At 40.1% G+C, this 23,118-nt stretch overlaps 1 long non-coding RNA gene across 1 annotated transcript; it reads left to right on the forward strand.

Annotated features, from left to right (window-relative positions):
- Window positions 1–639: 639 nt before the first annotated feature.
- LOC122553231 lies at window positions 640–4,103 on the forward strand. The gene is made up of 3 exons (XR_006312654.1): window positions 640–713; window positions 1,781–1,918; window positions 3,395–4,103. It is a non-coding gene; the product is annotated as an uncharacterized LOC122553231 (long non-coding RNA).
- Window positions 4,104–23,118: the final 19,015 nt, after the last annotated feature.

Genomic DNA, 23,118 nt, shown 5'->3' on the forward strand with positions numbered 1-23,118 from the left:
CTCACCAGGCAAGCCTATTGTTTCAGCCTGTTCCTGCCCCATGGAATTCATGTCTTCCTACCTTGCCTAGATTTTGTTTTTTCTCCCCTTGTCCAGTCTTTCCCCATTTACATCCACCATTCCTATAATGCTTCATGTTTAGTTTGTTGGCACCAAGCATCTCCTTTTCACCATGGAGATAGACCAGACTTGCCACATCCATCCCCATTGAGAAAGGTGGTCTTACACTTCTTCATTGAGAATAGGCCTACATCATCCGCTTACACAACCATCCACCTGGCTGAGTGCATCCTCATCTTGAACAACTTCTCCTCTAACTTCTTTCACTTTCTTCAAGTCAGAGGGGTGGCCATGGGTACCTGCATGGGTCCCAGTTATGCCTGTCTCTTCATGGGATATGGGGAACATTCCTTGTTCCAGTCCTACTTTGGACCCTGTCCATAACTCTTCATCTGGTACATCAATAACATCATTGATGCTTTCCATCACAGTAGATGCAAAGAAACAAAGGATAGGAATAAATTGTTTTCAGAATGGCAGCTAGTGAGTACCACAGAGGTCAGTATTTGGACCATAGCTATTTACATTATTCATTAATGATTTTAGATGACGGAACTAAATATAATATCTTCACATTTGCAGGCAACACAAAGTTGGGTGGGAGGGTGAATTGTGAGGAGGATGCAGATATGCTTCAGTGCAATGTGAACAAGGTAAGTGAATTAATGCATGGCATGAAGTATAATGTGGATAAATGTGAGGTTATCCAGTTTGGGAGCAAAAATTGGTAGTCAGACTATTATCTGAATGACCATAGATTGGGAAAGGGGGAGGGACAACAAGACATTGAAGTTTTTGAACACCAATTGCTGAAAATAAGCATGCAGTGCAGTTGATGCTGAAGGCAAATGGTAAGTAAGCCTTCACTGTGAGAAGATTCAAGTACAGGAGAAGAGATGTCTTGCAACAGTTGTACCTCAGGTTGCAAGGCCCTGTTGATACCTCAGCTGGATTATTGTCTGCTGTTTTGGTCTCCTTATCTGAAGGAGGATGTTCTGACAGTGGAGGATGTACAATGATAGTTTACCTGACCGGTTCCTGCGATGGCAGGACTGATGTATGAAGAGAGATCAGTTTGGATTATATTCATTGGAAATAGGACAATGACTAGGTTGGGGTGGGGTGGGTTGGTGGGGGGATGAGGGGTGTTGGAAATCTCGCAGAAACTTATAACATTCTAACAGGACTCCACATGATGGACATTCCTGATGGCTGGGGTGCCCAGAACTAGGAGTCATCAGGCTAAGGATATGGGGTAAGCCATTTAGTTTGAAGCTGAGGACAAATTCTTCTCCCAGTGAGTGGTGAGCCTACGGAATGCTCGTCACAGAAAGTCATTGAGGCCAAAATACTGTTTACAAGAAGAAGATAGATGCAACTCTTGAGGCTAAAGGGATCAAAGGATATGGGACAAAAATGGGAACAGAGTAGTGAGTAGGATGATCACAGTGAATAGAGGCGACGGCTTGAAGAGCCAAATGGCTTGTTCCTGTTTCTTTTTTAACATTTCTACAGCATCAAGGCAATTCACCTCATAATTTTACTGAGAAACATTCACCTTAATTTGGCACAGCCAATTCTGCTTCATTTCAGTTACAGTTGCATGTGATGTTGATTGATGTTGGGCCAAACATACATTAAAATCTGTAAATAAAGATTAGACCTGCTCCTTGTCATTGTTACAAATGCAATAATAAGTGCTTACTTTTTTTTTAAACAGTTGGATGCACCTGCACTTTTGGACTACTTGATTTATCAACCATCACAGTTCAAACATTTGCCACTTTCCCAGACTGATATACTACCCTCAGCTCTGTGAAGCTTTTTCAAGGAAGAACTAGACACAAGAAATGTTCTGGTAAAATTATATTGGAAACATATGTTTCTGAATTAAAATAATGGCTTCATTCCTGCAAATTGCTCCACTGACCCCCACTTCCCCCTCCCCCTCCCCCTCCCCCTTCATTTATCCTCCCATCCAACCAGGTGTTTTGTCTTCTATCTTTTTTTAAAAAAAAAGTCTGCTAAACTATTATTTTAATTGTAGTGCTGTTAAGAGTTTTGTGGTATATAAACCAATCCTTGAAAAAGCCATTAATTTGTATTGTTCAAAATAAACTTCAGTTGAGACACAAATGTTGTGCAATAAATTCTCAGAAGGTGATAAGTAATGGATGAGTTAAAAACCCTGACAAATTGTTTCTTGTTTTAAGAAGCATATATCTTTGGAAGATTTAACAAGTGTGTATTACTATATTTGAACTTGAATTGAACTCAACTCCCTTGTAGTGTAAAGCTATTGCACTTTGTAAATGAATACACTTGGCGTTCCTTTACAGCAAATCAAATTATAGGCCATCTTTTTTCAATAGTCTGCATAATGAAATCACAATATGCTTAGTTTTGCAGAAAGAAAAAAAACATTGTACCATTAAGTTGGTGTTTGACAAGGAGTTGTTGAATTCTACAGCAGATGTTGTGTGTTATCAAACTGTAAAGAACAGCAAAGAAATGAAAGGTTCTGGTAATAGAGAAAATTTGGAAAATGTCAGTAAGAAGGGGATCTAAGTGGTTCTGAAACTGCTTCTGCCACTGTATTACCAACATCCCAAGATATTCATGTGAGGAAATTTGAACAACGGTATTCAGACTCACTACTTTTAATAGGAAGAATTATGAATTGGCATAACATCATAAATGATCACTCAAGGGTATTTAAACAAGTCAGTTTATGTGTTAAATCTTTAACCTCCTTGTTACTCATACCACTTATAAATTAATTAGATATTTTTATCAGCAGTAAAGATGTGTAAGAATAGAGAATTATTGCACCCAAATGAAAAGTTGCATGTTAACAAAACTACATGTTATCCTCAATTCAAAAGAAGTGGTCTTTTCAGAATAATGAGGACAATTTAATATACTGGATTCAAATAAACTATTCAAGCCACTATTTTTCTGTAAGACAGTCAACATTCTAGCTCACTGTAAATATCCCCTTCTGGTTCCACTGATTTTGCTGACCTATACAAATGGAGGTAATAAATTAAGCTCCCTATTCATTAGAATTAAATCCTAGTTAAAGTACTGGGATGGAAGTTCTGTCTTAAAGTTGTAAAGAGCATAGATGGATTTAGTTAGGGCTGTTGTAATCGATGTTGTTAGGTGTATTGTAAAGTTCACAGCACCTCCTTGTTTTCCAGCCCAATTTCGGGATTCTTGCCAAAACAATTAAACTTAATTCAACATGTTGACATTCTTATAGCTGGGGAATTGGGAGAGGGTGAGAATGCATATTTTGTAATATGTGTAATACTCCTTCATATTTTAATAGGTGAAAAGCAGAGACAAAGTTTGCCAGAGTGCACCAGCAGAAGACCATGAGGCAGCAGTTACTCACAGACTGCAACTTGCCACAAAACAGGACGTTGATATGTTAGAAATCTGTCTGCAACAGCACAGATATAATTGGTAGTAAACACTTCTTGTGCTCTTTTTGATAATGAAGAGTTGGAGTTATGTCTAAAGAGGATACACCGACAAGGTGTGATTGAATTATAGATTTCATTATTGAATCAACAGTAAAAACAAATGCAGGTTGTGAAGTGAAGAGCTAATTTTACTTTTAGTCTGAGAATAGATGCTGAGCCTGAGCATAAGGAACTATGTCATGATGATGTTAGATCACATAGAACTGGAATCTGTGTCTGTAAATTTTTAGGAAGAGGCTCTCATTTACCGTACTTTGTACCTGATTATACTCAATCAAGCCTGCTAATGTTCACTCTCAAGGATGTAGATCTCATCTTACTCATGCAAGGCTACAACAATGTGGAGTTACATGCACCACATGTACATACACAGCCATATTTCTGATCAACGACTACCATTTGTGAAAAGGTTTCGGCACTTTCCATATGGAATTTGACATCTTCGCTTTCGAAGATTACCTTCATTCTCAGATTGCACCTTTAAATGATATCCATCAATGGTAAAAGAGAAAATGTACCTTAATATAAATTTTAGAAATATCTCTCATATAGTGTCACATAAAATCATTGACAGAATAGAATGTTGTTATTTGCATGTTTTTAATAGTTTGATTTGCACTAAGTGATTGAATAATGCTTGAAAGATAGTTGAACTAACAAAAGTAAATGTCACTCACCACATTCAGAGGTCTACTCTAGGGCTGTCTGGGGATGTGGATATTTGAGAGTAACCAGATAGATTCTTGAAGAAATTAGGATAAAGGGAACATTGGATCCAGGTAGCTAATTACTCAAGTGCTCTTTTTTTGAGCATTTTGAGGATGAAGAGTTAGAGGATAAACACCAACGGAACCAAAAAACAACCAAGATGTTGGCCTGAATTATTCATTAATTTCCCTTGGAATTAAATTTAGGTAAGGCTGGGTAAAGCCAAATAATTTAGGAATACCAAGATAGGTAAACCTTGAAGATATTCCAAATATACAATCCTTAAACATTGCCTGAGTGTAAGTGGTGTTTGTATTCGGTAGGGACTGACTACCTTCTAAAACTCTTTGACATAATTCTAGTACCTGGAAGAACTGTATTTTGTTTTAATCTTGAATCATTTATCTTGCATTATATAATACATTATCATGCATAATAACAGGACACATAAATAAAGGATAGTCAATGACTACCTGTGCGCTACAAGGCAGTAATTCAACTGAGCATTTTGAATAGCACCATAAACCACTAGTGAAAACATCAAGCAGTTTATGAATGTCAGCACAACAGCAAACTAAGATTAGTGCTTCAACTTCACTGCAGTGATTTGTTATTCTTTGTAATATGTCATTGAACATTTATGCAAAATAATATGTTTCAGCCTTTGCTTCTTGTGAAAAAAAATCTAAGGAATGACTAATAATGTGGAGGAGCATGTGGGTTTGGGAACTGGTAGTAGGATTAGAACCAGGGAAGTTGACAGGACATTGAGAAACCAATTCCATCCTTCTGATTCGAGCATTTAACTGCAACACAAAGAGGATTGTCAATTTTAATACATTAATCAATTACAGCAACAATAACATGGCTTGTGCAACTTAAATTTGGATCTGTGGGTTTCTTGCATTTCCCAAAAGTCAGGAGGACAAGAATATAACAGCAATTGAGCGATCTATAGATATGAAAGGAAAATATGCATTAAAATCTGACAAGTGTTTGTCTGCTTAATTTAACCACTTCAGTTCCCTCCTTTGAGCTCTTGGCCTAACCCAAGTTAGCCAATACATTGGTATTGTCCTTACCTTTATGATGTACCATCCATCGATACTGGCCAGGTATCCTGCCTATTGTGTGAAAGGCTTCAAGACTACACTTACCATACCCGTTCTGACTTATACAGTTGACAACTTGTTTAAACAACACATCTGCTCTTTAGAATTGCAATTTGTGTTCTTTTGAAATTGGACAATTGGAAGTTTATATGCAGGCTTTGCACAATTTGGCCCCTTTAATTTATCACGCGCATACACTCACACTAAAACACACATTAAAATCAGTTAAAGGACCTGCATGCTTGCATGTTCTAGCTACGGAATGAAAAAAGAACTTAGACGGTATGTTGGTTGTGATCTATCAGGTAGGGATGGTGCCTTTGTGCTTTGTGACTATCCTAGGGGTATTTGACAAATTGATAGAGGTCTACAGAAGATCAGATAACTATCAGTTATTTCATGCATGCATGGACAGAAGCTTTAACACAGAGGTCAAAGCTGGCTGTGCTGAGTTACAGACTGCCTCCAAGTTTTATACAGACAATAACACACACATTATAATTACAAATCTCCCCACGCTCAATATCCATGTGTCCCATATTATCTTTGTTTCCCACAGCCTTTGTCAGCATTGTCTTTTGCTCACCCAAGGCCTTTGATAACAACTAATAGTTATTTACATTCTACATGTTTTTTGTCAGAACAAGCTTCACTTCTTGCTGACTATGTAGATAAAGCTTTAAACCTCACTATTTTAACTCCCTCAGCTTCCCCTCTTAGCCCATGGACTAGCCCAAGATAACCAATACAGCGGCCTTGTCTTTTCCTTTACACTGTGCTACCCATCGATCCTGGCCAGTAACTAGGTTAGGATTGTAAAGGCAACAGGTGAAATGATCTGTACTCTTTGACCTTTTAATCAAGGCCCTAGACTTTTTGCCCTGTTTCCCGATTTCAGAATTTCCACTGCCATCTTCAGTGTGATTTCCTATAACTCAGGCATGTTAGATATAATGTTATTAACAGTTGTGTAATAACTGGGGCTTGTGAGGTGATTCAAAACCATGGGTAACTCCACAGTTCCTCCTACCAGGTAATAGAGTTCAAACATTCTGCATCATCCACAAAGGATGTTGCTGGAGTGTGTAATATGTATCATGCACCTGCTCTGCCTTGTCCCAGATTAGGGTGAGGTTCTTGCTTATTGGTGGGGTAACATTGGAGAACTACTTTAAGCATTATGTCAACTTGTCTTTCACGCTTTCCACAGCTTGCTGTTTTACATATTTCAACTAGTTCTACCTTTCCCATTTTTGCTGGCATCTTTGGATGCGAACACAATGGGGCAGAATTGACTATTCCCGAATTTAAACTCCTGCTGCTAATTTGGTAATACACTATCTTCCATCACTAATGCATGCAATACCTGGTGGCTATTTTTCTGCCCCTATAGTGTCCACTAAGTCTACTTCCTGGCTATTCTGTTACATATATTAGAGAGGCGATTACAACAAGAGAGACGAATACAACTATACAGGCTTCAGCACACCATCTAGCTAAACTAGGACTTAGCATATTTCCTCCTAGCTCTATTGCAAATAGTGGTATTTTATGATACCTTTGATCACAATACTCCTGAATTACCCCAATATTCTCTATGCTATATATCTTAATGGCTGTTGACTCTTAGCATAGTTGGAATTGCCAGGACAATGTTGATAAACATTACCATATATTATATGTTCTGGCATGGTCTCATACATACATGTTAAAACTTTGAGCTGCAGCCTGCACTGTCATATCTCACCCTTATCTGCTTAAGATCCATGATCTGTTGAGAAATGGTTCTCTATCTCTTCCTCTTTATCTATGTGTTCTTTCCTGCACAGAAAAGAAGAGTTAAGAGTGATGGAAACAAAGGAACAGGAATACGCCAATTAGTCTCTCAAACTTGCTTTAATGGGATCATGGCTGATCTGTAGCCTAGCTCCATATACCTGCCTTTGGCCCATATCCCTAATACCTTTGATTAACATAAATCTATCTATCTTAGATCAGTTCTTAGTTTTAAATCTATCATCAGCCACCATTGGTGGAAGAGATTTGCAGACCTTTACCACCCTTTGTTTGTAGAAGTGCTTCCTAACATCTCTCCTGAACAGCCAGCCTTAATTATCAGATTATACCACCTTGTTCTTGAATCCCCAACCAGTGGAAATAGATCTTTATGTCCCCTGTCTTTTCTTGTTTTGGAATAAGCTATGGCATATATTGAACAAATGTATACACTGCAATTATGAGAGTGATTATGAGATGGAAGATGTATGCCACTGTTATAGAATGGGGGCAAGTGTAGATGCTGGGCAGTTGGAAATATGAGGTGGTGTGTAGACAGAGAGAGTTGGGTGTACTTGCAAAATAAAATGGTGTGAGTGGTGATGTACAGTGGTCAGCTTGAGAAGGCAAAGTAAGGAGTTTGAAATGGTGCATAAAGCAAGATATCAGTGAATGTGCAACTGTAATATCTTTCCTGGTCTGCTTAGTTGACTAAATTGTTGACATTGAATTTAAGAATGTGGCACTTCACTTCTGCTGCTGCCCTGAAAGCATTTTATTCATACCTTCAGTACTCATTTGTTTGTACAGTTCTATGGAACGGTCACTTAACCTAATTAACTCTGATTTCTGCTGCCAGACCTACTAAACTTTTCCAGCAATTTGTTTTTGCTTTTGTATCCTTCATTGGCTTCATCTGCCCATCTACCTGTGGGCAGTCACAACTCCTAACTTCATATAGAAGAGATCACTAAAATGTTGGAGTATTTGGAATCAATTTTGCCAATTCTTTCCTTTGTGATCCCAACTCCTAAATCTGCCAAATTAGACATTGATTTTATGGTGTGATTGAGGCTAGAAGAATATATTTTGCTGTAGTTCCACTACTCCACAGGTCAAAACATTTTTTAAAAAGTTCCAGTTACCAAGATGCATAATGATACCTTATCAATATCAGATTTTAACAGAACGATCTACCAACCAGGTTTCTTACTAAATCCTATCATGGATTTATTAACAAAACAATATGTATTCAATAAAAATATAATAATTGATTTAAAATATTCAGTCAGTAACATAGAAATATAATTGCTTATCCCTCTAAATTACTCTCAACACAGGCACACACACTCAGAGAGGAAAAACAAAGTGTTGTCCTTTTGCTTTCAAGAATAACTCATTGCTCAAAGTGTAGCAAAAACAGAAATTGCTGGAGAAACTGAGCAAGTGTGGCAGCATTTGTGGAGAAAAAGTAGAGTTAACCTTTTGAGTCCAGAACTGTATTCTGGAGAAGGGTGACTGGATTTGAAATGTTAACTCTGCTTTCTTACCACAGATGCTACAAGATCTGTTGAGTTTCTCCAGTAATTTTTCTTTTTGTTCCAGATTTCCAGTCTCTGCAGATCTTTGTTTTAGGATAAAGCGTTAAAATGTTCCAAAGTTAGTTGCTGCGATGTTCTGGCATTTGTGGTCAAGTCATTGATCATGTGTGGTTGTCCCTGCAGTCTTGAAGCTACAGCTTGCTCATGAAATACAATCTTGAGATGTTTCCTCAATCAGGCTTTCTAAAGAGCAAATAAGTCCCATCTTAAACTCAAGAAATGAGAGGGATTAGGAGGTTTCCTTCAGCTGAACCAGAAGCAATAAATGAAAATCTTCTTTAATCCAGTCATTGTTCTAACTAATCTCAGAAGTAGTGCACAGCAAAGCAGGCAGGTATCTCAAATCATGTGATTTAAAACAAAACTACGATGTCCTCCGTAAAAGGTCAATGACCCCTTTTAGATAAATCACTCCAGGACTTCCACGAAATCTGAAATTAATACATTTTCTATAATTATGCAAGTCCTCTGAGCCACACCAAATTTACCTTTGTATGAAGTATCTCTTTAGCTAATAGAATTTAATTCACAGGGCTTTTCGACACACCTGTTTATACATAACTTATATAATAGTCCAGTGACTGGGAAAATAAACCACTAACAAGGCAAACTTCACTTCTGAGATTCCTGAATGTTATTGGACACTCTCCCCACTACTCTCATGCAGATCTGTATCTCTACTGTCCATACTACAAAATGTTTCAAATCAAGTCCCATGTGACCAAACGTAGAGACTAGTAGACAGATAACAGACAGAAATAATGATAGTTATGAATGAAAACCAAGTGACACAAATACAGAGTGACAGAGATACCATTAATTCATGATTTAGGACTGTAAGAAATTTCATGTGCAGCTCATTTACCAGAAATTTATTTTAATCACTTAATTTGAAAGATCATTTGCTCTGCCTTTTCGGTATCATCATAATGCAGTCTAACGACAAATTGAAGCCGTTGATTTCAATGTGCCTTGAGTTTTGGTAAACTGGGTGAACCTTTAAGGATCTCTAGCTACATAGGGTGTCAAAGTTTTAAAATGAAGCTGCAAATGATCCCACACGTTGTGTTCATATGCCAGCAAAGAACCAATATGGTACAGTCAAAGTCCCATTATCCTTTGCTCCGATATCTGGAATTCCTGTATAACCAGCAATCAATGGGAGTAGGTTCACTTGCTCTTGGAACTGGTCATTTGGTCACCTCCCTGTCTCCTTTTAACCAAACCTTGCTGATGGTCCTGAACTATGAGTGGTCCTGATAACAACTGGCACATTCATGTAACCGGTACCCCCCAATTCCTGTATGTGTCGAATTCCAGGCAGTTGTCTATATTTGGATTCTTAGTAAATTTAAAAACAGTGATGTTGTGACCATAATGCAATTGGATGCAGTAGCAGAAGTAGGCCATTCAACCAATCGCGTCTGCTGTGCCATTAAATTGGATCATGGCACATCTGATAATCCTCAACTTCACTCTTTGTCTTATTTATTGACATGGAAGACACGAAGCAGAGAATTGGAATAAATGGGTCCTTTTCAGAGTGGCGAGCAGTAATAAGTGGGGTACCACAGGGTTCAGTGCCGGACTCCAGCTGTTCACAATATATATTAATGATTTGGATGAAGGAATTGAATGCAATATTTCCAAATTTGCAGATGACACTGGCTGGCAGTGTGTGCTGTGAGTAGAATGCAAAGATGCTGCAGGGTGACTTAGACAGGCTGGCTGAGTATGTAAATACCTGGCAAATGCATGATCATGTGGATAAATGTGAGGTTATCTACTTTGGTTGCAAAAACAAGAAAGCAGATTATTATGTGAATGGTGGCAGATTAGAAAAAGGTGAAGTGCAATGCGACTTGGATGTCATGATGGAACAGTCACTGAAGGTTGGCATACAGGTGCAGCAGGCAGTGAGGAAAGCTAATGGTATGCTGATCTTCATAGCGAGAGGATTTGAGTATAGGCATAGGAATACAGGGCCTTGGTGAAGCCACACCTTGAATATTGTGTGCAATTTTGGTCTCCTAGTCTGAGGAAGGACATCCTTGCTGTTGAGGGAATCCAGTGAAGATTCACCAGACTGATTTCTGGGAATGCTGGACTGACATTTGGAGAAAGACTGAATTGACTGGGCTTGGAATTTAGAAGAATGTGGGGTGATCTCCTAGGAACAGACAAAATCATGATGGGACTGGACAGGCTAGATGCGGGAAGAATGTTCCCAATTTTGGCAAAGTCAAGAACTAGGCATCACAGTTGAAGCATAAGAAGTAAGCCATTCAAAACTGAGATGAGGAAGAATTTCTTCACACACACAGTTGTGAACCTCTGGAATTCTCTCCCACAGGAAGGCCAGTTCATTAGGCATATACAAAAGGGAGCTGGACTTGGCCTTTGCGGCTAAAGGGATTAAGGGATATGAAGAGAAACCGGAAACGGGATACTGAAATGGCATGATTAACCATGATCATATTGAATGGTGCTGCTGCTTGAAGGGCTGAATGGCCCAGTCCTGCACCTATTTTCTATGTTTCTAACCGTTGATTGTCTTACTGGTTAAAATTCTCTGCCTTGAGTATAGTTAATGACTCAACTTCAACATCGCTTTGCAGCAAAGAGTTCCAGTTTCACCACTCTCTGAGGGAAAAAAAACTCCCTAGCTCTGTCTTAAAAGATAGAGTCCTTATCTTCTGATTAAGCCCTAAGGTCCCAAATTCTCCCAAAAGGGGAACAACCATCTGCATCTACCCGGTCAAGCCTCTGAGAATCTTATGTTTTAATAAGGTCTCCTCTCATTCGTCGGAACTCCAAAATACATAGGCCCAACTGCCTCCACTTCTCCTCACAAGACAGCCCTTCCAAACCTGGTACAGAGGAATCTCGATTATCTGAACAAGATCACAGGTCCCGATGCTTGGTTAAACTGTGTTTTCTGGCATTCGATTATCCAAACATTCAATTATCCGTACAAATTTCTCCCCACCCGTGTCGTTCGGATAATCGAAGATCCTCTGCAACAGCCGAGTGACCCTTCTCTGGATTGCCTCCACTGCCAATTTTTCCTTCCTTAGATAAGGAGGCTCTAAAACTGTTCAAAGTATTCTAGCTGTGGTATAATTAGCGCCTTGTTTTAGCAAAATTTCTCTGTCTTTTATACTCCATTCACATCAATATAAAGACCATCATTCTATTTGCACTCCCTATCAGCACACTCTATCACCTGCTAAGCACGGATGCTGGCTTTTTATGATTCATGCACAAGGGCCATCAAATCCCTCTGCGCTGCAGCTTTCTGCAATGTCGTCTTATTTAAATAATGTTTATCTCTTTCATTATTCTTGCTAAGGTGCAACACCTCACATTTTTCCACATTATATTCCTTCTTCAAAGTTTGTGCCTGTTCACTTAGCATGTTTATACCCTTTGTAAACTCCTCATGTCATCCTCACTACTTGCTTCTGACCTACTTTCATGTCGATTACAAACTTGGCAATAGTGCATTCACTTCTGCCATCCAAGTCATTCGTTAATGGATATTGTAAAGAATTATAGTATCGACACTCTATGTCACAATGGCACTCCACTGTTTACCTCTTGTCATCTTGGAAATACCTGTTATTCCAGCTCTCTGTCTTCTATTAGTTGGTCAATCCATTATGCATGCAAATATACTGCCTCCAACACCATGAGCTCCTATCTTATTAAGTTGCCTTATGTGCAGTACTTTATAAAATGCCTTTTGAATAAAACAAATGTATTGCATATACCTGAACACATCTATCTACAATGCTTGCTACCTCCTCAAAAAACTGCAATAAATTTGTCAAACATAATGCCAATCATGCTCTTGAAGTGTTTGGTTGTGAAGACTGAAGCAAAGTATTTATTTAACTCCACTGACACTTTCATTACTTTTACTCCAGCCATTTTTTTTTTCAGAGGCCTAAGTTCACATTGGTCTCTCTACTTCAGCTGTTAAATCATTGTTTTGAGTAAATGATTTGGATGTGACATAGGAGGTATAGTTCGTAAGTTGGCAGATGACACCAAAATTGGAGGTGTACTGGACAGCGAAGAGGATTACTTTAGAGTACAATGGGATCTTGTTCAAATGGGCCAATGGGCTGAAGAGCCGCAGGTGGGGCTTAATTTAGATAAATGCAAGGTGCTGCATTTTGGGAAAGCAAATTTTAGCAGGATTTATACGCTTAATGGTAAGGTCCTAGGGAGTGTTGCTGAACAGAGAGATCTTGGAGTGTAGGTTCATAGTTCCTTGAAAGTAGAGTTGCAGGGAGATAGGATAGTGAAGGAGGCGTTTGGTATGCTTTCCTTTCTTGTTCAGAATATTGAGTATTGGAGTTGAGAGATAATGTTGCAGCTGTACAGGACATTGGTCAGGCCACTTTTGGGATACTGCATGCAATTCTGGTCTCCTTCCTGTCGGAAGGATGTTGTGAAACTCTCCCCACCGCTCTCCCAAAGCCCCGTACCTCCCTCTGCAACCGGAAAAGATGCAAAACCTACTGGTACACCACTCCCCCTCCCCCCCCACCCCTCCCCCACCCATCTCCATCCAGGGCCCGAAACAGTCCTTCCAGGTGAGACAGAGGTTCACCTGCCTCGCTTCCAATCCAGTTTACTGCATCAGGTGCTCCCGAAATGGTCTTCTCTACATAGGGGAGACCAGACATAAACTTAGGGAACGGTTCGCTGAGAATCTCAGCCAGGCCCGCATGGGCCAATTAGATCTGCTACTCAGTGCACATTTTAATTCCCTTCTCAACATGACCAACCTTGGTGTCCTCCTTTGCCACAACAAACCAAACCACAAATTGGAGGAACAACACTTCATCTTCCGCCTGGGCAGCCTACAGCCCAGAGGACTCAACATTGAGCTCTTGAATTTCGAATAACTTCCCTTCCCATCCGCCAACTCCCTTCCCAGCCCTTCCCCCTCCCTTCCAACTAGATTAATTCCTCCCATTGACCAACCAGGTCGTCCCCTCTGCCTGTCCTCACCTATCTCCATTTCAACATACTGCCCCCCCCACCCACTTTATCTGCAGCTCTCCTTACACCCACGCCCCCATCCTGAAGAAGGTTTACACCCAAAACGTTGACTTCTCCACCTCCTCATGCTGCCTGACTTGCTGTGTTCTTCCAGCGTCCTGCCTGTCTATTTCGGCTTCCAACATCTGCAGTTTTTTTTTGGTCTCTAACCAATCGGATTCTTTCCTCCCATTGACCAACCAGGTCATACCCTCTACCTGTCTTCACCTATCCCCATTTCACCACCCTGACCCTGCCACCCCCTTTATCTGCTGGTCCCTTTACACTCACTCCCAGTCCTGAAGAAGGGTTACATCCAAAACGTTGACTTCTCCACCTCCTCATGCTGCCTGGCTTGATGTGATTTTCCAGTCTCCTGCCTGTCTAGCTTTAAACCTGCAGGCTGCTTGTCAATGAAAGAGGATGACTCCTTTTTTTGCTTCCTTTGAGCTCCACACCCTAGATTTTATTTCTCCATGTCCACCCTCTCACATTGCTCTGTCCAACACACACTCAATCCTCAAAGTGATTAATGAAACATTGCTTGAACATGTAAGGCCAGATAAGTCAGCTAAATGGAGGTGTGCTGACCCCTAACAGTTATACTGCTGTGTGAGAGTCCATGTCAGGATAAGATCCAGACTGCAGCTGCCTGGAAAAGATAGCCTTCACTGCAGACGAGATGTGGACATCCATTGACAGTGGTGGTCAAGGTGACTGTCACCGGAGGACCACTTTGTCAATTCTCTGACTCTTCTTGAAGTTGTGCTCTCTTCTCCTGCAAAGAGGGCAAACAAAGAGCTCAAAGCATGAGAAATGGATTGTGAACAGAAGATGAAAGACTGAATTTGTAGAGGCTGACTGTGAGACTGGGAGCAATCGGGTAAGGGTGAGTATGAGTGTTGGCTGCTTGGAAGAACATGTGAGCTAGCTGGAAAGAGAGGAATAAATGCACCTGTGAGATGTGCTGGTTTATGAAGTGCTGTGCAGGGAAATTCTGAGTAGGTCAGAGAGTGAGATTTGATGCCTGGAAATGGAATGCTTTTCCATCCTCCTAGGATCATTGAACTTGTCATGCACTGAATCTAGGTTTGAGGAACCACCATCCTGCTGCTCAAAATCACTCAGCAAATTCCATCCCTATCTATTTTGCTGCAGAGGCGAGTCTCTGCCTCCCAGTTGTGTAAATTTACACAGCACTTCAGTCCCATCAGGGCCTCAAAAACAGAGTTATATGAGAATGCAATCTTCACACATCTCACTTCCCATTCTTTTGTTTGATATAGCTCATGAAGTATACATAGAATTCCTCCGATTATAATCCTTCCATTGACAGAGTGTGGTTTGTACACATCAACACCCACTGTTTGGTTGAAACATTCAGCCAGAAGCTGAACTCTAATGATGTGTCTGAATTAAAGAGCCACAGTGAAGTATGCTGACACAATGACTGGACCCCTGACCTGCTAAAGGCCTCCAGATGCGTTTGGATCTGTTTCGCTGAAATCCTACCCATTGCTATCAATAAATTGGGTCACCAAACTGTGACTCAGCAAAGCTATCTGATTTGTATCACTTCTGCCAGTCTCTGAACACAATGAGACAACTGATTCATCTTCTGTCTAAAAGGATAATTAGTTCAATGTAAGAGGAGAAGTGAAACTTTCCTGTAATGTCATCTCTAAGTACATTGGGTTCAAACAACGTTGAAAGCTGAAAAAAGAAAATCATAATGACAGTAACAACTCGGTCAGTTACAACTTAATTGTCATTACATTCTGTTCCTAACTTAACTATTCACTGCGGCTCAGTTAAGCAGAAAGCAATATCTCAACATGTACAGTGCAGCCTACTGCAGACTTGTCATTGTCCCCTACCTCTTAGGCTGCCTTTGAGTACATAACTAACAGCAATGTCAAGCCTTCGTGCTTTAATAAGCTAAACCAGCTGAAGCCTCACACTGATTGTTTCCTCCTTATAGAGAACGCTTCACTGATCAGTAAATTTACCTTAGACACCATGGATACTAAAATTAGATTATTTGCCTTTAGCTTATAGCACTTATGCTATGAAGAACTCTTGCCTCTTAATGTTGTTTAATGGATTATAATTGAAAAGTAGAGCTTGTTTTACAGAACTGGAAGTATATTTTCTTGAATTGGACTGGTCTAGTATCTACTTTAACCCCAGGAAGTAGGGGGAAGTTTAAAGAGAGTTGTAAAAATCAGTATCAAATGGGTTTCCTACTTATGTTTACAGTGAAGGTAATGACCCGAAAAATCCTTGCTGTATTCAGCATTTCTAGAGCCTGAAACATGGCCATCTCTGTATCCAGACATTCAAAATAATGGCCAAAGCTATTTTCAACCAAAACCAAAGTGGCTGACTTACCAGTCACCCTGTTAGCATTCCCAGAATCAGCCTCCCCATACATCTCTTTCATACTTAATTAAAAGAAAACTAGTGCTTTTGGAAGCTGAACATCAGTTACAGTCATACCAATGTTAACTCAGGAGCAACTTTAGAAGGCACACGTCTCCAGGGTTAGCTGAGCATGATAGAAGAGATAGGGGTTTTGACACTGTCATACACAGCTTAACGATGCTGGGCAACAGTTTCCATATTTTTATTTTCGCTTTTGCATTCTGTTATACCAACAACTTTGTTCTAAACCATTTAAAATGGACTTTCCTTCTGAAGTAGCTCTAGGTATTGTTATTTACCCCATTTTTCCACTGTTGACATCTTGTGGTATTGGCCGATGTAAGACACCAATTCTTTTTTGTCTATACTGTACTGAGCACCTGTCTAATCATCAGCGGCAGAGGATAGACTATTATTACGAATAAACAGAAAAGACATGTGTCTGAGTTGACAAGATGGTTTTGTGCACGTTAGCAATAAAGTACATTATTAGTCAAGCATAGTTACGAAGGCCAAGCTAAAACAGAAATTGCTGAAGAAACTCAGCTGGTCTGGCAGCATCTGTAGGGTGAAATCAGAGTTAACATTTTGAGTTCAGTGACCCTTCAGCAATTTCTCCAGCAATTTTTTGTTTTTGTTTGTTTGTTTCAGATCTCCAGCATCCACATTTCTTTGTTTTATATTTACTAGGGATTCTGAGGAGCTGTACAGGTACATTTCTTCCCAGCTAAGGCTAGTGTTGAGATTGTGGCTTCCAACCAAAATCTGTGTGTGAAACAGCATTTGATTGAGGGGAGCTAATGAAACTTCAGCATGAACTCTTTTAGAATTATGACACTATACAATTGCTACTTTGGAAATTGACCAACTGTGAGCAGAGTATCAAGGTGACTGACATTCATCACATATGAATGCTGCGAGGGGAGTTAGTTTTAGTAATGCTGTTTACCACTTACCTACCACATCAACAATTTTTTAACTTTTCTTGATTTTAAGTGCTTCTCTGTTAACATCCATGATCCCCAATTACAATACTCCTGCAAAACCAAGGAATGGAACAAGGACAGGCAACAGAGATGGATTTGCAAATTTCAGTAGCCTCAATGCTCACTTACATATTGACCACTTAAGTGGCATAGAGAACCATCATAGCAGCTTCCCACACCTTGCATTCCTGGAAGGTGAGAAAACCATCAGGTAAAAAAAAATGAAGCTACATTTTTATCTCTAGGGTAATTTTCTATTCACAATAAAACGTGATTTTTATTTTAGTTTGACAAATTGTTATTAAAAATCTGAGTGGGAAGTTCTCACCAATATTTCAAAATGAATTGCTGGTGTCATGAAGATATGCTACATCAAATATTCATTTTTAATACAAAGACTGGAGACAGACATTGGACCTTTTATTTAAAAAAAAGGGAGCTTTGCTGAAACCAAGGTTCTGATTTATGTTCAGATAGCTGAACCAAATTACAACAGTAACAATGAGTCGGAGAAGCATGGAAATGCAGATGCCCTGTCAATTCAACCACTCTGATGCCTGCCAGGATCTTTTAAATAGAACTTCTTCCTTTTGCAAATACAGACCTTTACTTACTCTGTGATTGATCAGTGAACCCAGAAGTGTGTTGCTTTATAAATACACCATGGCCAAGCTGTGAACTAACATAACCAAACTTACTAAATGGACTCCTCAAGAGGTGAACTTAACAAAATGAATCCACTTGATATAAGTTTCAATTTAACATGAATCCAGAATTAACCATGAATTAATTGGTGCATGATGCTTCGAATCAAGACGTCAATACATTTTAAATTGCTAATACAGTAACAATTATACCTTGCAAACCACAAACATTCATATAATCCGATACAGATATGTAATATTACATAGCTACATGCCATTCCACAATATGTTGTTCTTCATTTGCTCCAGGATAGGTAGGCCGGGAATCCGATCTGATAAGTTCTTTCACCTGCAAATTTCATGGGTAAACTTTATTATCAGCAAGGCATAATTCTATAAACACTCTCTCCAACTGGTCATAGCAATCCTAATTGTGTAGTTTTTCAGACCAACTAACTATTAACATTCCAGTTGATGATCTGGCCAACTCTGGGAATTATATCCAGCTCTTTTCTTTCTCAGAGTTACCAAAATAGTTTTTTTTTTTATTTTGATATCATAGTCAGCTTGCATAGTGCCTCTAAAAGCACTTACGTCCATTGCAGATAAACAGAAATACTGATCTTTTCCAGAAAGTGATTTGCTTCTTTTCTTGATACAGAGCAACCTCAGTTATCCGCACATCAATTATCTGAACAAGATCTCAAGGTCCTGTAAAAACATTATGTCAGAGAGGCGGTGGTTCTGTCTTTCTATCATCACACTGAGTTCAGCAGAAACTGATAAATGCTCTTAGGATTTTAAATGCCGTTTGGGCCATTGTTTAATGCTGGGATTTTCATATTGATGTGATGGTGAGGATTTAGTCCTTCTCAGTTTAACGGAACTTGTGCAACTTCCTCCTACTGGAATGTTGCCCCAGTATTATTTCCTGCGGTGGAGCACAAACAACGCCTCTGGACCCTACTTGGCTTTCTGCACACTGTCATCATCCTCTGTCAGCCTCACCCACACCCTGAACCAGATCAGAGACACTATGAGCCTGGGCATTGTGCTGCCTGCCTCCCGGAGAGCCTTCCTGCAACAAGCCCTCCTCAAAGGAGTGGAGGTGGCCTTAAGTGGCAACCTTCTGCCCTACAACCTCAGCCTAGAGATGGTCAGCAGCCAGGGCTGGCAGCCCGACCCACAGTTCCTCCTGCAATCTGTCTGCCAGTCCGTTATGGTCCAGGGAGTCACAGCTGTTCTGGTGTTCCCACAATCTGCTGACCAACTGGTCCAGATGGATTTTTTAGCATCTTTCCTGGAGATCCTTTCATCAGTACCATGAAGTGAGGAGTATCATGGCTTATCATACTCATCTCATTTGGATAATCGAGGTTGTCCTGGATAAAAGTTTTGTAGTTATCTTTCTGTCTTTATTTCCTTTCTCTTGCTGTTTGCCTTGAATCATAGCATCTTGTCATATGACTTCGTCATTTCAACATCCTTTGTGGTGACACTGCTTCCATGTTAAGTGTCACCGAGTCACATTGACCATTTTTTTTACAATCTAAATCTCAATTAAACTCTTTACAATTGATGCAAATTCTAGAAGTCATGATCTTTAATATTCTTAAAAACATTACACGTTCCACAGCCTTTTAAAGCAGTTACAGATTTTCCTTTAGTGTACTACTTGTGGATCGTGGTTTGTCACATCTGATGCAGTGGAAGAGCCACAGGAACGCAAACTTCTCTGACAAATAGAATTGTGACCTATTACAAGCTTCCCTGTTCTGGTGAGACCTGACCAGAATATAGATCTTCAGACAGGACGGGGAGGGAAGCAAAAGGAGGGGGGGCCGCAGTTGGTTAGGGAGGATATCACGGCTGTGCTAAAGGAGGACACTATGGAGGGCATGGGTAGTGAGGCATTATGGATGAAGCTGAGAAATAAGAAGGGTTCAGTTACATTGCTGGGATTGTATTACGGGCTTCCCAACAGTGAGCTTGAGGTAGAACAACAAATAGGTAAACAGATTATGGAAAGATGTAGAGGCAATAGGGTAGTGGTGTTGGGAGATTTTAATTTTCCCAACATTGACTGGGATACACTTAGCGTTAGAGGTCTGGATGGGGTAGAATTTATAAGAATCATCCAGGAGAGTTTTCTAGAGCAGTATCTCAATAGTCTGATGAGGGAAGGGGCCATATTGGACCTGATATTGGGGAATGAGCCAGACCAGGTGGTAGAAGTTGCGGTGAGGGATTTCTTTGGGAACAGTGATCACAATTCTGTAAGTTTTAGAATACTCCTAGACAAAGATGAGAGTGGTCTGAAGGGACGAGTACTAAACTGGGCCAAGGCCAATTATATCAAAATTAGGCAGGAGCTGGGAAATGTGGATTGGACATAGCTATTTGACGGGAAGTCCACATTTGATATGTGGGAGGCTTTCAAAGATAGTGCAGGATAGGCATGTCCCATTGAAGGCAAAGGATAGGAAAGGCAAGGTTCGTGAACTGTGGATGACAGGAGAAATCGTACAACTAGCCAAGAGGAAAAGGGAAGTGTACATAAGGACTAGGCAGCTAAGAACAGAATGGGCCCTGGAGGAATATCGGAAGAGTAGGATCAGTGTTAAACGAGGAATCAAGCCGGCTAAAAGGGGTCATGAAATAGCTTTAGCGAGCAGAAGTAAGGAGAATCCCAAAGCATTTTATTCTTACATAAGAAGCAAGTGGGTAACTACAGAACGGATTGGTCCACTAAAGGATAATGAAGGAAGGCTGTGTGTCAGATCTGAGAGAATGGGTGAGATTCTGAATGATTATTTTGCATCAGTGTTCACTGAGGAGAGGAACATAATGAATGTTGAAAGTAGAGATAAAAGTTTGATTAGTCTGGATCACGTTGACATAAGTAGAGAAGATGTGTTGGGTAGGCTCGAGGTTATTAAGGTGGACAAATCCCCAGGGCTGGAAGGGATCTGTCCCAGGTTGCTGAGGGAGGAGAGAGAGGAAATAGCTGGGGCCCTGACAAATATATTTGTGGCATCCTTAAATACAGGTGAGGTGTCGGAGGACTGGAACGTTGCTCATGCTGTCCCCCTGGACAAGAAGAGTAGTAGGGACATTCCGGGTAACTACAGACCAATGAGACTGACATCAGTGGTGGGAAAGTTTCTGGAGAAGGTACTGAGGGATCGGATCTATTTATATTTAGAAAAGAATGGGCTTATCAGTGATAGGCAACATGGTCTTGTGCGGGGGAGATCATGCCTTACCAACTTAATAGAGTTCTTTTGAGGAAGTGACCAAGTTGATAGATGAAGGAGGGACTGTTGATGTCATATACATGGACTTTAGTAAGGTGTTTAATAAGCTTCCCCAAGGTAAACTAATAGAGAAAGTGGAATCACATGGTCTGCAGGGTGTTCTAGCTAAGTGGATAAAGAACTGGTTGAGCAACAGTAGACAGAGTAGTTGTTGAAGGGAGTTTCTCGAAATGGAGAAAGGTGACCAGTGGTGTTCCACAGGGATCGGTGCCGGGGCTAACGTTGTTTGTGAAACACATAAATAATCTGGAAGAGAGCACTGTTGGTATGATCAGCAAGTTTGCAGATGACACAAAGATTGGTGGAGTAGCAGAAAGCATAAGGGACTGTCAAAGAATACAGGAGAATGCAGTTGGACTGGAGAGTTCTTTATATTTTTGTTGGGCAAACCGACCTGAGGCAGCATCACCTGCTGTTGGCTGTCATACCAATGTGCAAAATCTGACACAAGAAAAGACTTACTACTCCATGCAATCTGACTCATACAGTTATGATTTTGTTTGTGTTTTATCAAATATAATCATTTCATTGGCCTTCTCCATCCACCACTTTTTCTTGTTGACACATACTCTTTGATCTTTGGATTTGAGTAGTGAGTATGCTCACAACAGATATATTTTGACAATAGTTTGCAACTTGCACTCATTGAGTCAATTTTCAGGTATACCAAATCAAAGGGAAGCCCAACACTGATACTGCATTACAGAAGAGTGCTGTTTGAATGACAATTGGACTTTAATTTGTCGAGACTTTACCATGGAAAATGCATTTGTTGACAGTTAACTGCCAGGCTTTGTTAACATTTTAAACAAGTCAAATTGGCTCAAATTGATCAGGGTATTGCACAGAGAAACATACTTGTGAATGGCTGATGCCTATTTTGTTGACTTGAAACAGGGACTGTGCATGTACCATGCTTTCTCTGCTTGAGCATCAGAGCTCTGTGAGTTATTATATGTAACTTCCAATAAAAATGTGCACCACACTGCAAGCAAAACTTGATAATCCTAAACTGGATGGATTGTCAGTTGGAATCATCATGTGGTGCATTTGCATGGAATGGAAACTATGTATATTAATATTCAAAGGCCCGTTCTTTGCAGATAGAGCACGCACATCCACTGTTCCCAATTTAACTGAACAAAATAGGCTTATGGAAAATACTGGAGATTAGCAGGACCTTATCAATAGGTATCTATAGATTCCTGAAAGTAGCAGGTCAGGCAGATTAGATAGTTTGGAAGGCATTTGACGTAAATGCCTTTATTAGATGGGAATAAACTACAAGTGCAGGGAACTGTATAAAATGCTGGTTAAGCCACCATTGGAATACTGCATTCAGTCTGGTCTCCAAATTATTGGAAGGATTTGTTTGGACTGGAGAGAGTGCAGAAGAAATGGGCTGGAGAATGTGAGCCATGAGGAAAGATTTAACAGCCTGGGGTTACTTTCATGGAAAAAAAATCGTTCAGAGGAGCCAAGGTGTATAAAATTAAGAGGGGGATAAATAGGAAGGCATATTATCCATTCAGAGAGGGGTCAATAATCAGGAGGCATTGAAGGCTAGGTGTAGAGTTGTTTCACCCAGAGGGTTGTTGGAGACTAGGACTCGCTGTCTTTAGGAGTGGTTGAGCTAGGTACTTTCACAATAGTATTTCAATTCATTTTAATTGCTAGTATTTTAATTCACTTTCTTTACCATTGCCTCCAGGACTATGTGCCAAGAGCTGGAAAATAGAATTAGTGTCGGGTAGACCTGTTTTTACTGGTGAAAACCAGATCGGCTGAATGGTCTCTTTCTGTGATGCAAGATTTGAATCCAATAATCGAGAATGTCTTCGATCATAAATTTGGTATTGTGCTGGTAGCTCTTCCATGCTGGCCTCAGTGGAGACTATGACTAAAAGTCTAGAACAAAGGTACAGTTGGAATTATTCTGTTGCC

This window comes from Chiloscyllium plagiosum, chromosome 9 (genome assembly GCF_004010195.1).
Source record: "Chiloscyllium plagiosum isolate BGI_BamShark_2017 chromosome 9, ASM401019v2, whole genome shotgun sequence".
Classification (NCBI taxonomy): Eukaryota; Metazoa; Chordata; class Chondrichthyes; order Orectolobiformes; family Hemiscylliidae; genus Chiloscyllium; species Chiloscyllium plagiosum.